This window comes from Varanus komodoensis, unplaced genomic scaffold, assembly GCF_004798865.1.
Source record: "Varanus komodoensis strain SLA01 unplaced genomic scaffold, ASM479886v1 scaffold33, whole genome shotgun sequence".
NCBI classification, from domain to species: domain Eukaryota; kingdom Metazoa; phylum Chordata; class Lepidosauria; order Squamata; family Varanidae; genus Varanus; species Varanus komodoensis.
The window spans coordinates 3,453,970-3,465,817 of NW_025335817.1; the positions used below are offsets into that span (position 1 = coordinate 3,453,970).

Genomic DNA, 11,848 nt, shown 5'->3' on the forward strand with positions numbered 1-11,848 from the left:
TTCAAAATGGAACCCAGTGCCTTTTCCTCTGTGTGTTCCCCCCCAAAAAACCCCACCAGCTCAAACCAGTTACTCTAGAAGTTGCATTTTATACCCCAAATGGCATTGACGATTCTTTTTCACTCCATTCACACTCAAAATTAAGGTTGAGGGGTGTTTTCTTTTATGAAAAGCTGTTGAAGGTCCTCAGTAAATCAATCTGTTTTTGCTCACCTTGCTCTGAACATATTGCAAAATGGACCCAGGAACTGAAGGGCAATTTGTTTAGCATCTAGAGAGGAAGCTATGAAGGGACAGTGGGGAAACAACCGGTCCCATCTGGTGCACTGCTTGTCACAGTGGGAGAGACCCGAGCCAGCGGGAGGTAAAATTGCCTCCCTTGAGAGCCCCGGCTAGCTCAGCTCCTTGGCCTAAGCCTCAGGGGAGCACATTTTTCCGTGCATTTGCTGGGGGTAGGTAAAAGGTCTGTCTCCCCATCTTTATGTGGAATTCTTTCACTCTACTCTTTCCTTTATTGTAAGAAATTTATTTCAGTACTGGGAACTGTTTTTACTATCATATGAACACTTTCCACTGTTTTCTCCATTTTATGGATTTCTTGTAAGCCTCTCTGAGTTTATTTTGCAAAGAAACACATTGTAGACTACATCTTTCAAATCAATAAAACATAAAATTGATTATCAGTGGAAGGGCTGCAGAGGACTTGGAAGCCGCGGCTGGAAAGATATCCTTGGGAGAGGCTCAGCAAGAGGCGGAAGGATGCCTCCCCTCCGAGCGCTGCATCCCTCCGTGTCGTGTGATCTGGGGGCAGGAAAAGCCGAGGGCCCACCCCTCGCAGGGGGGCCTCCGGGCATGCCCTTCCTTCCCCGCCGCAGCCTCCTGCATTGGCCCAGGCCACACGGTGGCACGAGGAGGGGCAGGGGAGGCCACGACCACCCAGTTCTGGGCTCCCTGCCTGTTGTGCCGGCAAGCAGCCACGAGGCCATACAGGAGCAGTGGGCAGTGAGAAGGGGAGGCCGCTGGAGCTGGCCCCGGCCCCTGCAGACCAGGACACCTGTGTCTAGGGGCAGTTCGCACCTGGGTGGCAGCGTGGAGGAGGAAGAGGCAGACGTGGCAGACCGACACACGGCCCTGGTCCTGGCCTTGCTGTGCAGATGGATGGACTGGGATACAGCCCAGTGCGGCTCCCTCAAGCAGCCAGCAGGCCTCGCCCCCGCCCCAGCCTCGGTGGCTTCTTGCCAGCCTACCGCCGATAGCCTCCTCGGTGGCCCTTGCTGGTACAGGGCTCACGGGCCAGGAGCCGGCCGGACATTCTCTGGGACAGGATCCCAGTGGGACAAGGATGTCACCGCAGGCGGAGATCCCCCCGATTTTTGAGGCGTGGGCTGCCTGTGGCCTTTTCCAGCCAGCCTTCCTGGCTGCAGCCCCCGGAGGGGCTTGCCCACGGGATGGCAAGTCTGGAGCCAATCCAGCGGCCTGCAGCCATCCAAGACGGTTGAGCAAGCATCTCGAGGCTGGTCCCAAAGGGATTCCTGCAGTCGAAGAGCCTCTCTCCGCTTACTGGCACAGAGGAGCGTTCCCATTACAAGTGCCACACACCTCGCCCACCTCAGCGTTTGCTGCGTCACCCGCGGCAAGGAACCAGCACCGCAAAGAAGAACCGGAGCCCCTTGCTTGGGTGCGGATGCAAACACCCGTCCCCAAGTATTTGGTGCAGACATCAGGTGGAACCAATTAGTGGCATTTGTCTTCACACACACCGCCAAGCCGAGTGCTAAAGGTAGCACATTTGCTGGTGTTCTCAGGCATCGCTTGTGAGGCAGAGTCCCGGTTCGCTTCTCCCTGGAGATGGAGTTTGCATACATTATGGGCCTCTTTCTCTCATCTATTTTTTGCACCCGCCTCGTGGCTGTGAGAGCATGCGATCGCCAGAAGGGCTGTTCTTAATCAGGGCCTTCCATCTGCTTCCTGGCTAACATTCCAGTTAGCAGCAGACCAGCACATGCGGGGTGAGCTGGCTGGCTGGCTGGCTGCCTTGGCAGCAAGCAAAAAGCGCACGGCCAGAAGCAGTTGCTTGTCCTGCCTGGGGCACCCCTAAAATGCATCACAGTCGGTCCCTGTGAAAAGGGGCAGGTTGGGAAGCCAGCCGTTGCAGCCGCCTCCTTCCCTCTCAGGCAGCCGAACGCACGGCAACCGAGAATGGCTCTCCCGGCTGCAGATTTGGCGCTGGGGCAAACTCTGGCGAAAGGAGAACCGTGAAGGCTCGGGAAGAACTCCTGTCCAGTTGCTTGGAGGCCCCACTCACCTCCCTGCAGAGCTCGGAACCCTCCTGCCACGATGTTTTGTGGCACAGCACTGTAGCCACGAAGCGGCGTCTTTGCTCAGCCTGCAGACACGCGTGTGAACGCCAGCACGGCCTGTTAGGCGCAGCTCCATTTTGGGATTCTGTTCCAAATCCTGGATGCACCATCGTAACAGGTATGTTGTCAGGAAACGTTCCCCTTGGAATTCGTAGATGGCAAGCATTTGAGGTGGGTGTTCTCCATGTATCGGTGACAACGTGGATGACTTCGCCCGGCAGTTTCGCGTATATCTTAAATAGCACAGGAGGCAAGAGGGAGCCCTTTGCGACCCCATCATCCAAAGCCCAGGGGGCGGGAGAGAAGACCCGCATCTTCTCGGATGGATCTTCCCGGAAGGACTGCATATGGATGTAGGAAAAAAGCATTTCAGTCCATTTTTAACAGGTTTTGCCCAGTTCATACCTTCCAGGGAAAACACAGGCTTGAATGCAGTCGACAGTCAAAGTTCATCTATTAATGTTTTATGACACCCCCCCGCTCCACCCCAAAAGCAATCAGCAGCATGCGTGTGTTTGTGGGGGGGGGTACATTGGAAAAATGTGCATAAATACATAGTAATCAATGGGAGAAAAATGAGTACCTTTCAAAGATGTGCCCAATTGATGTGTATGCTTGGAAAATATGCATGAAAATACACAGAGATTTTCATGTAAAAATGAAAAACACCACAATCTGATATGGACCCTACTCGGAAAGAGTTGCAGGATGGAATTCGGAAAACTTTGGCAAGCGCGGGCTTTCCTGATTTATTTATTTATTTAGAAAATTTCTATGCCGCCCCATTCGCCGAAGCCTCGGGGTGGCTCACAAACATAAGTAAACTTCGTTAAAATGATATAAATTAATTTATATTAATTTATATTATTTTAACAAAGATTTGCACATCCTCACGTCCAAGCTGCTATGACACTTGCCCCCTGCCCAGAAGGACCTGGGAGGAAGGAGCTGAAAGACTCGGGGCACCCAAGAGAAGCTGCGGGGCTGCTCCCCACTCCCAGTGACCAGTCCTGGCTGGGTCAGGCACGCCCGCCTCTGACCCACTTCCAGGCTGAGAACTGGATGGGAACGGGTGCCCATCATCAGCCTCCTTCAAAGTCACCTTTTCCAGGGAAGGTGGCTGAACCTGCCCCGGCTGGAGGATTCTGGGAGTTGTCGTCTAACCCCTGTGGAGACTGGCTGTTTGAGGAAAGTTTGCTTGGAGGGTCCGACATGGCGAGGGAGACGTAGGACCTGAGAGAGAAGCCAGACGCCAGAACGGAAGCCGTCTCCGAAAGATGCAGCCACCTGCGTCTCCAATGGAAGGCTTGGACACGGAGCGTCCAGCAGCCAATCCATTCCTCAGCAGGCTGAGGGAGAAGGTGGAAGGTGATAAAAAGAAACCAGGAGGGCCTGGCAGCCCAGGGCCACTGCCGAGGCTCGGGGGGTGGCCACGGAGCCACAGGGGATGCCACAGGTGGAAAAGCAAAGCAAAGCAAGGCACCTGCTGGATTCCAGCAGGTGAGGAGAACATCTGCTTCAGGACAGGATGGATGGTTCTGACAGCCAACGCAAGCCAGGCAGGGTGTGCTGTCGAGGCGGCTTCTTGGAGAGACAGGCTTTTTCAGGAGGAATGAGAGATGGTGCCAGGGGGACCTCTCAAAAGGCGCTCGCCTCTGAGGAGCACTCGGATGGGGAGCGTGCGGCAGGAAACGTTGAAGAGAGCGGAACCCACACCTCATGACAAAGGGGGCAGTCTTTAGGCAAAGCACATGTGGAAAGAGGCGCTCCGGGTGGCCCAGGAATCAGGCGCCAAGCGGGAAAGGGGCTAGGACAAAAAGCAGGGGGGGCTCCCAAGGGGCAGGTGGCCATTTTGTTTTGAAGCCTCAGCAGGACAGTGTGGGAGTCAAAGCTGCCCCATTTGGGTACTTTGCAGCTAAAAACAGAAAAGCAGGCATTCTGGGCCCAGATCGCCATTCCGCGATCCAGTGGAATTTGCACACTTTCAGCACAGTAACTGACTCTGTTCTGCCTGGCACAGGAAGAGGAAGGGGCTTGCCAGTGGTACAGATCCTGCTGCAGCCACGGAGGATCCATGCAGCCCTTTGCTTACGCTCCCCATCGCAACCTTGCAGGCTGGAAAGTAGTTCTTAGCGCTCCTGGTTGGGGGGAAAGCCTTTTTGAGAAGGCTGCCTAAGAAATTTCATAAGTAGTGATAGAATACAAAGCTAATGTAAACCGCTGCACAGCAACTCCAGCTTTCCTTGCGAAAGCACCATTCACAAGTATGGTTGGGGCAGATTCCCTTCCTCCTGCCAGCATTTCACAGCTCCTCGCAAGCATCGCTTCGGGATGGACAGCTGGCCCAGCAGTAGCGCCTTCACCCCGCAGGTAAACAGGAGTCTTGTGGCCAGAGAAGAGCCACCCGGGAGGGCACGGTGCTTTCCATCCACCTCAGCAAGGAAGCAGAGCGTCCACGCGGTCGCGGGCTTTTGGAGGGCTCCGTCATGCGGCTATTCCAGTGACGCAGAGCTCGGGGGCTGCCCCAGCTGGAGCCGTCCAGGTGTCAGCACGAGCTCCCTTCTGGCGGCTCAGGTGAGCGAATCAGGCTGGCTCTTCGCTGCTCCTCTCCTGGTTTAACCAAGTGACTCCGATTGGCCCTTCGGCCCATGCAAAGAGCTAGCTCTGAAAACCTCCTGGGGGGCGGGCAGCCCCTTCTGTCCAAGCCCGAGCCAGAGCTGCTCAGGAACCTGTGCCCCATCCCCACTGCATTTGTGGCCATGCGGGCAGTGGTGGGTCCCTGGAGTCCAAGCACGAGTTCAGCCCGGCCTGGAGATGCCTGGATGAAAGCTGGACCTCCCGCATACAAGAGGGCTCTGCCACTGGGTCGCACGGACCTGGAAAAGCTGCACCTGTGGAATTCTTTGCCTGCCCGCCAGCTGCGTGACAAACCCAGGGCTCAGACTGGCAGCAGACTCGAAACTTAGGTTTTGCAAGGCACCAAAATGCACGCTGCCTTCGGGATTGTACCAGATAGTCGGGGAGGGCCATGGGAAGGCGCCTTGATAGGTTCCGATCGGCTCAGCTTGCACGGGCAGGCGGCACCGGGTTGTCGGCAGTGGCTGCCCGCGGTGGCTGATTCTCGCACGGCCCATCTTGGAGTGCCCCATGTGCCAAGCCACAACTCTTCTGCAGAGACTGGCAGGCAGCTGCCCCCCCTTGCCATGACGGGCCAGCTCTGTACTTCCGGCTTCTGCATTTTCCCTCTTCCCAGCTCCTCTGCTCCGAGACTTCCAGCTTCTGTGCACTCTCCAGCCCTCCACATCCCTTCACCCACCTGCTTTTCTTCATTTCTCCGGAATACAATCCTGAAGCGACTTCATTAATGAATCACGTCACCTGGCCAAGGAACATATTTCAGGAATAATGATCATGCTTGAACAAACCGGGGGGGAGGGGAGACGCACCTTGAGCCAAAGTGGGGGGGCGGGGGAGGGCAGAAGTCTAATTTCTTGTAAACCTTCAGAGGCCCTGAGGAGTGTCAGCCCGAGCAGGACATCTGCCCGGTGGTTGAAGGCTGTGGGGAGAAGGAACCAAATGGCTCCCATTATACTGTTGACTTGGGACTGCAAGCGTTCCCTTTTTGTTCCAGCAAAAGATGCCGTGAGAGCAGCGCAGCTGCCGCAGTAGGTTGGGCAGGACCCCCCCATGGGCCCCTCCCTCCATGGACCGGCCTTCCCGCCGCCACCAGCTGCCCTTGCCCCATCCTCTTCCTCGCCACCTGGGCCGCTTGTGTGAGAGGCAGCAAGCCCGGGAGAAAGCCGGCCTGGGGACTCCTGCCCCCCTTCCTCACCACCTCCAGCCGTCAGTGGCCATGGGGGGAAGGGGGTCAGGTGCCAAGCCTCTGGCGAGGGGGCCCCACCGGGGTGGGGGCCCTCCGCACCCCCCAGCCACGTCCAGACTCGGCACTGGCCCTGTCACCAGCGCATTTTCAGCCAGTCGGAGCGGACACAAGGATGGTTGCCCCAAATGGGAGTATTTGCAGTCCCCTGGCGAGGTGAGGCTCTACCCATTCCCTTGGCAGGCAGGCTGAGGCAGAGATGCAGCCTTCTCGCTCTGGCCCCTGGACTGGGACCCGCATTAGGTCTGGAGCCGACGAAACCATGGAGGCGGGAGTTGGGGGCGAATCTCTTCTGTGGGCCTTGTTGTTGGATGCATGACGTCCCAGCGCCCATCCAGCCCCCCTCCTTGTGGATTAGCGTGAGCCTCGTTCTCTCCGCTTTCTTTTATCGCATTTCTGCGCCTCCCTGTAGCCAAGGTTCTTCCTGCATGGATTCCATGGCAGTGTATCCCTGGCATCGCAGGTTCTCTTCCTCGCACCGGCCTCCTTTTCCCTTCGTTGATTTACCATTTTTCAAACGCACGGAGAGTTTAAGCTTGAATCCCACGCACAGCTGCATCCAGGCGGTTACTTACCGTTCAAAGAAAAAATAGCGCAGACTTGAGGCTTGGCAAGCGGGACTTCTGCGCACGCTGTGTGCAGGATCCGTGCCAGGTTCTGGGCAGGAGAAAACACAGAAGGTCGGAAGCACATTTCCACTGGGCGAGAAGCACAAGATGCAGCCTCCCTGAAGCTGGGCTGCATCTCCCATCATTCCCAGCCAGCAGGGCCACGGGCCAGTTGCCAATGCTCCTAGAAGGCACCAGGCTGTGTACTGACAGTGTCTGGGGCCAATCGAATTTCTTTCATTTGAAAACTCTGTGCAGGCGGATTTGTTGAAGTTGCAAATTTGGAGCAGTCAGAGGTGCTCTCGCCAAGCTGGGCCCAATGGGGACATTTCCGATACTGCTTTCTGTACAGCAAAACCCGCAGTCCTTGAGAGGGGAAGAGTTCCTTTCACTGCGGGGGTGGGACTCGTATCCGGCCGAGCTTTTCCATGAATCCCCTGGAATGCAGAGCTCACCAGCTGCAAGCGGTTCCATTTTCTCCGCACCTCACTTCTGTTGGCCCATGCTGTGCTCCCCAGTGGTGGATCTCAAGCCAAGCGCAAGAACAGCCTCTTAGAAATTATCGAGTGGTTAATTAGCTATTCATCTGTGACTCAGGTAGATTACTCGTGGATGCATGACAGAGCCAATGTGGGATCGTGCGCCGAAAGAGCGTTCTCGCTCGCCAGACCCTCCCCGTGTCCTTGAGGACCCCTGAGGCACACCAGGCTGGCATCAGTCTTTTGGGCAAAAGGACAGGCCGCCATGCAGGCCTTGGGCAGCCTGTGCAGGACGTCCTTCAGACGCCTGAGTAGCCCTGAACAGGCGCAGCCAGGGAGACAGGCTCATTGGAGGCCAGGTGAAGGACGGCAAGGTGGTCTCCCAGCCGGAGAGGGCACGGTGGGCGCCCGAGACGGAGCAGATCCGAAGCGCTCCCCCAGCCTCAGTTCGGTGGCCATCGTCCAGCCCACCGCCGAGCCAGGGGCACCCGTTCCATGGCCTCACTTGCATCTCACCAGGGAGAGGGAGGGTCCGCGGTGGGCCTCATGGCATCCTGCTGGCACATCCCCCCAGACCCTTGACCGGGGATTCCAGGGTGCCTTGCCCTGGAGGAACCTCCCCTGCCTTCTTCATCCTCCTCCGAGGATTTGGGCTCCTCTTAGTTTCCCGGCCCCGCAGCTTTGACGTATCCCTGTGCTGGCTGAGGGAGAGCCCTTCCCTTCTTCACCCACAGCGTTACTCATGGCTCTGCTGCCCATTGCGCTCATTCCCTCTCAGCCTGGGCCAGTACTTGGTGCTGTCAGCCACAGAACCCTTCAGCAGGCCACCGGGGCCGAGCGCTGCAGGCGCTGCCCTGCTGTGGTTCCTTGGATCCTGGAGGCCCCCCTGGAGCTCTGTTCCAGCCCCCCTTGCTTCAGGAAGCATGAATTGCGAGCTTCGAAGCATGTGCTGTCCACACGGAGAACAGGGCATTCCAATTCCTGTGCGTGTCTGGAGTGCGTCGACTTCTGCTTCTCTTCGGAGGAACTGTGATGACACCCGTGGGCGGCACCATCAGCTTTCCTCCAGCTACGAGTTTACATTAAGTCCGTGTTCAGCGGAAAGGCTGTGCAGAACCGACCCATCAGCACTGGGTGCCTCCCCTGGGGCCCCACAGCAGGGCTGCGAAGTGCAGTCTGCTCTTGAGTGTTTGCAAAATGTGCATACACAGAAAAACAAGCCTCCGATTAAAGGACACCTTTCATCTGCGATTACGCCGATGAATTCATTGCTTTCCGAGGAAGCAGCAAATCCATTCGGGGCGCCGCTGCTGCAGGATTTGACGCAGAAAGGGCTGTTTGCCTTCTGAGCCGCTTGTCTTCGGAGCAAAGAATAGCAGTGCCGCTCCGAGGCCAGTTAATTGGTGCTCGCCGCCCGGGAGCAGCTTCACCGCACGGCTGGAAGGCACTGAGTCACCCCGGTCCCTTCTGGCTTGCTGGACGGGTTTGCCCTCTTCCCGCTCAGCACCTGCTTTTGTCCGTGGTGTGGAGGAAGGCAGCCTCAGCCCACTGCTTGAAGCACGGGACACGGCAGCGTCTCGTCTGCCCCTTTCAAACGGCCCCCACGCACCCGCAACACACAGAGAGTTCCTGCCCTGGAGGCAGAAGCCCCCCACCACCATTCAGTCCCTGCATCTCCTTGTGGGGCAGGGGCCTGAAAACCTGCAGAGCTGCCCCCGACCTGCAGAGAGTGGTGCCGGGCGAGAGGGGCCTGTGGGTCAAGCTTTCTGTCCCCAGATGGTGCTTGGGGGCAAGAGGGCAGCAGGGCCTGGCCCCACACACAGACTCCGACTCGGGGAGCACCGTCCGCTGTGGAGCCGAGCAGAGCGGAGCAGGTGTTGCTCTGCAATCAGCTCAGCTGCATGCAGCACATTTTTAATGGACTAAATGGCCATCTTGTCCAACTGGGCAGCACGCTGAACTTTTTTGTGCAAAAGCTTTAGCATGTAAAGACGGCAGTTCTGTCTGCTGCCTTAGGAGGAAAACTGCTCCCCTAGGATAGCCCTGCTGGGTCCGAGACGCACAGGCCACCCCAGACCGAAGCAAGAAAGGACATTTCTCCTTGAAAAAGCCTCCTTTTGCAAGGCACCCTTGTAGGCAGAACCAGTCCATTAAATATCATCTGACCGATAAACTTGTGTGGTTGATTTGGTGAAATCAAGCAAGAGATGGCTTATGGGCATTCCTTGTAATTTTAATAGGACCATCCAGGGATGGCGATCGTCCGGACTCATCCCTTCAGCCCCTTCGCACACCGAAGGTGGCGTGGCACTGGTGCGTCCGTGCGCCACCGTTCCAGACGTGCACACGCGTGGACACAGCCTCGGGCGAAGGACCCTTTGAAACGGAGCAGTGGCAGATGGTTTCTCCTGGATGTGTGCAGTATCCCTGGCCAGGGCTATTGCTCTCCATTTCCAGCCACGTATGACTGTTAATATATTTCAGCAGCAATTAGAAGGTGTTGATGGAAGGCTTCAGAGCACCACGGCAAGAGGAGTGTGGGAAACCAGCCGCCCCTTTAGGCTCCAGCTCTTTTTTTTTTTTTTTTGAAGTAAGTTTTATTGTTATTTTTCTACTAACAAAAAGAAACTAAAAATCATCAATCATCAAAAGCATCAGACCCACTGGGTCAGCCCCCCGCTGTACTTTTTTTATATATATAGTAATCCATAAACATACAAGTCTATGCATAGTCCCGTTCCTCTAGCCAATAATAAAAGGCATTCCAAGTTTGATAGAAGTCTGTATCCGCTTTCTCTTTCAGAGACAAAGTCAATCTGTCCATTTCAGCACAGACCAAAATCTTTTTTAAAATCAATTCATCGGTAGGTGGTTCTTCACTCCTCCGAGCTCAGGATCTCTCATGGGGAAAGTGCAGCAGTGCTGTGGATTCTGGTGCCTGGCTCAGGCGAAAATCATGAACGGGAAGCGTGTGTGGCAGAACTAAATACCCCCAGCAGTTCAGTCCAGAGAAGGCTCACGGGAGCCACGCAGGACTCAACTTCGAAGCGTGGCTGGCTAGCGTCGTTGGGACTGGAGCCCCTGCGGACAAGAGCGCCTTCTCTTCCAAGGGTCATTCAAGCGGGACAAACCAGTAGCCTCTGGGAGAAACGTGGCATCGTTTCCTGGTGGCACTAACCAGCTGTGTCAACCTGGCGAGTGCATTGATTATGCTTGGCCCTCGGCCTAGAAGGAAAATGACTTGAAAGCTGTTCTCGCACGCTGGGGAGCGCTTCCCACTGACACTTCCTTCTGAGCAGGCATCGGAAGGGTCATGCTGCTACCGTGCGTGTGAACCTGTGCGAGGTGAGACTTTTCCCGGTGCCTCTTTGCGACGCTCCGCATAAGTGTGTGAAAACACCTGCTGTTTGAACAGGCCAGCAGTCTCTGCCCGCCCCCAGCTTAGCTTCTGAGGGTCTCTTCCAACACCCAGTTGCCAGCACGGCCCTTCCTGTGGCGAGACGGAGGGCCGAAGGCAAGTCAGGCTTGGACTTGGATTATGTGCAGAGCCCGGCCCGGTGAAGCCGCAGGAAGGCGGTTGCCAGGGGGAGCACAGCCGCAGTGGAAGCTCGGAGGCTTTCCAAGCACCCCAATTAGAGGGGGAAATCCATCAGAAATTCCAGTGATCGATGAGGACAGCTGGGCCCCTCCTCATTCCACTGACCTCTGAAGCGGAACCAATGCCAGTTATTAATAATTTCATTAAAATGACAGCATATTATTTTCCCTGTACCATCCAGAACTGTAAACATTAATTTAACACAGCCAGGAATCATGAAATGCAATCTTAATTACAGAGACACTGGGATAGCCAGCTAAACTGAATCTGGCAGGCAATTAACTGTTCTTCCTCTCTGCTTTTAAAAGGAGCATTCTGCATTAAGTGTGGAAATAAATAATGGACTGGAAAAGGGGGTGTGTGTGTGGAGAAATCCTGACCATTCCATGGCATGGTCAAGGAATCTCCAAAGTGATGTGTTTTGCTGCCAGAGGAGGAGAAGTCGAGCGGTGCCCCCTTTCCCACTGGTCACACGGGGGGCAGGAAGTCGCCCCACTCCCGCTGCTTTGGTGCAGGGACTGGCAGGAGGAGGGCGCTCCAGGACACCGCATGTGCTTGTCCGTGTGGCTTGCGCCCACGGAAGGAAAGCTCCTCCTGAGCAGTGGGGAAGATGGGCCAGGTCCACATTCCCTGCTTCTTGGCAAGCAAAGCGTCCCTGGATTCCTCTCCAGTCCTGTAGGAACAGGATAGTAAGAACCGACCAATCGGGTGGAACCCAAATTGTCAGATTTCTAGGGACGCGCCTTTGCATGAAAAAGAGCTTCTGCCTTCTCCCCCGATTAATTGGCTGCGTTTGGAGTGTGAGCCCAGAGCCAAACCTGCTTGAGACTGAGTACGGGGGCGGGGGGTGGACTGAGGCAGCGAAGCTTTTGGAAGCCCGTCAGGAGGCCTGTGAAAAAGACACTCCCTACGGATGAGGGACA

At 56.0% G+C, this 11,848-nt stretch overlaps 1 long non-coding RNA gene across 1 annotated transcript; it reads left to right on the forward strand.

Annotated features, from left to right (window-relative positions):
- The first annotated feature begins 1,985 nt into the window (after nucleotides 1-1,985).
- LOC123027678 lies at nucleotides 1,986-10,164 on the forward strand. The gene is made up of 3 exons (XR_006415546.1): nucleotides 1,986-2,478; nucleotides 9,568-9,917; nucleotides 10,131-10,164. It is a non-coding gene; the product is annotated as an uncharacterized LOC123027678 (long non-coding RNA).
- The last annotated feature ends 1,684 nt before the right edge of the window (nucleotides 10,165-11,848 follow it).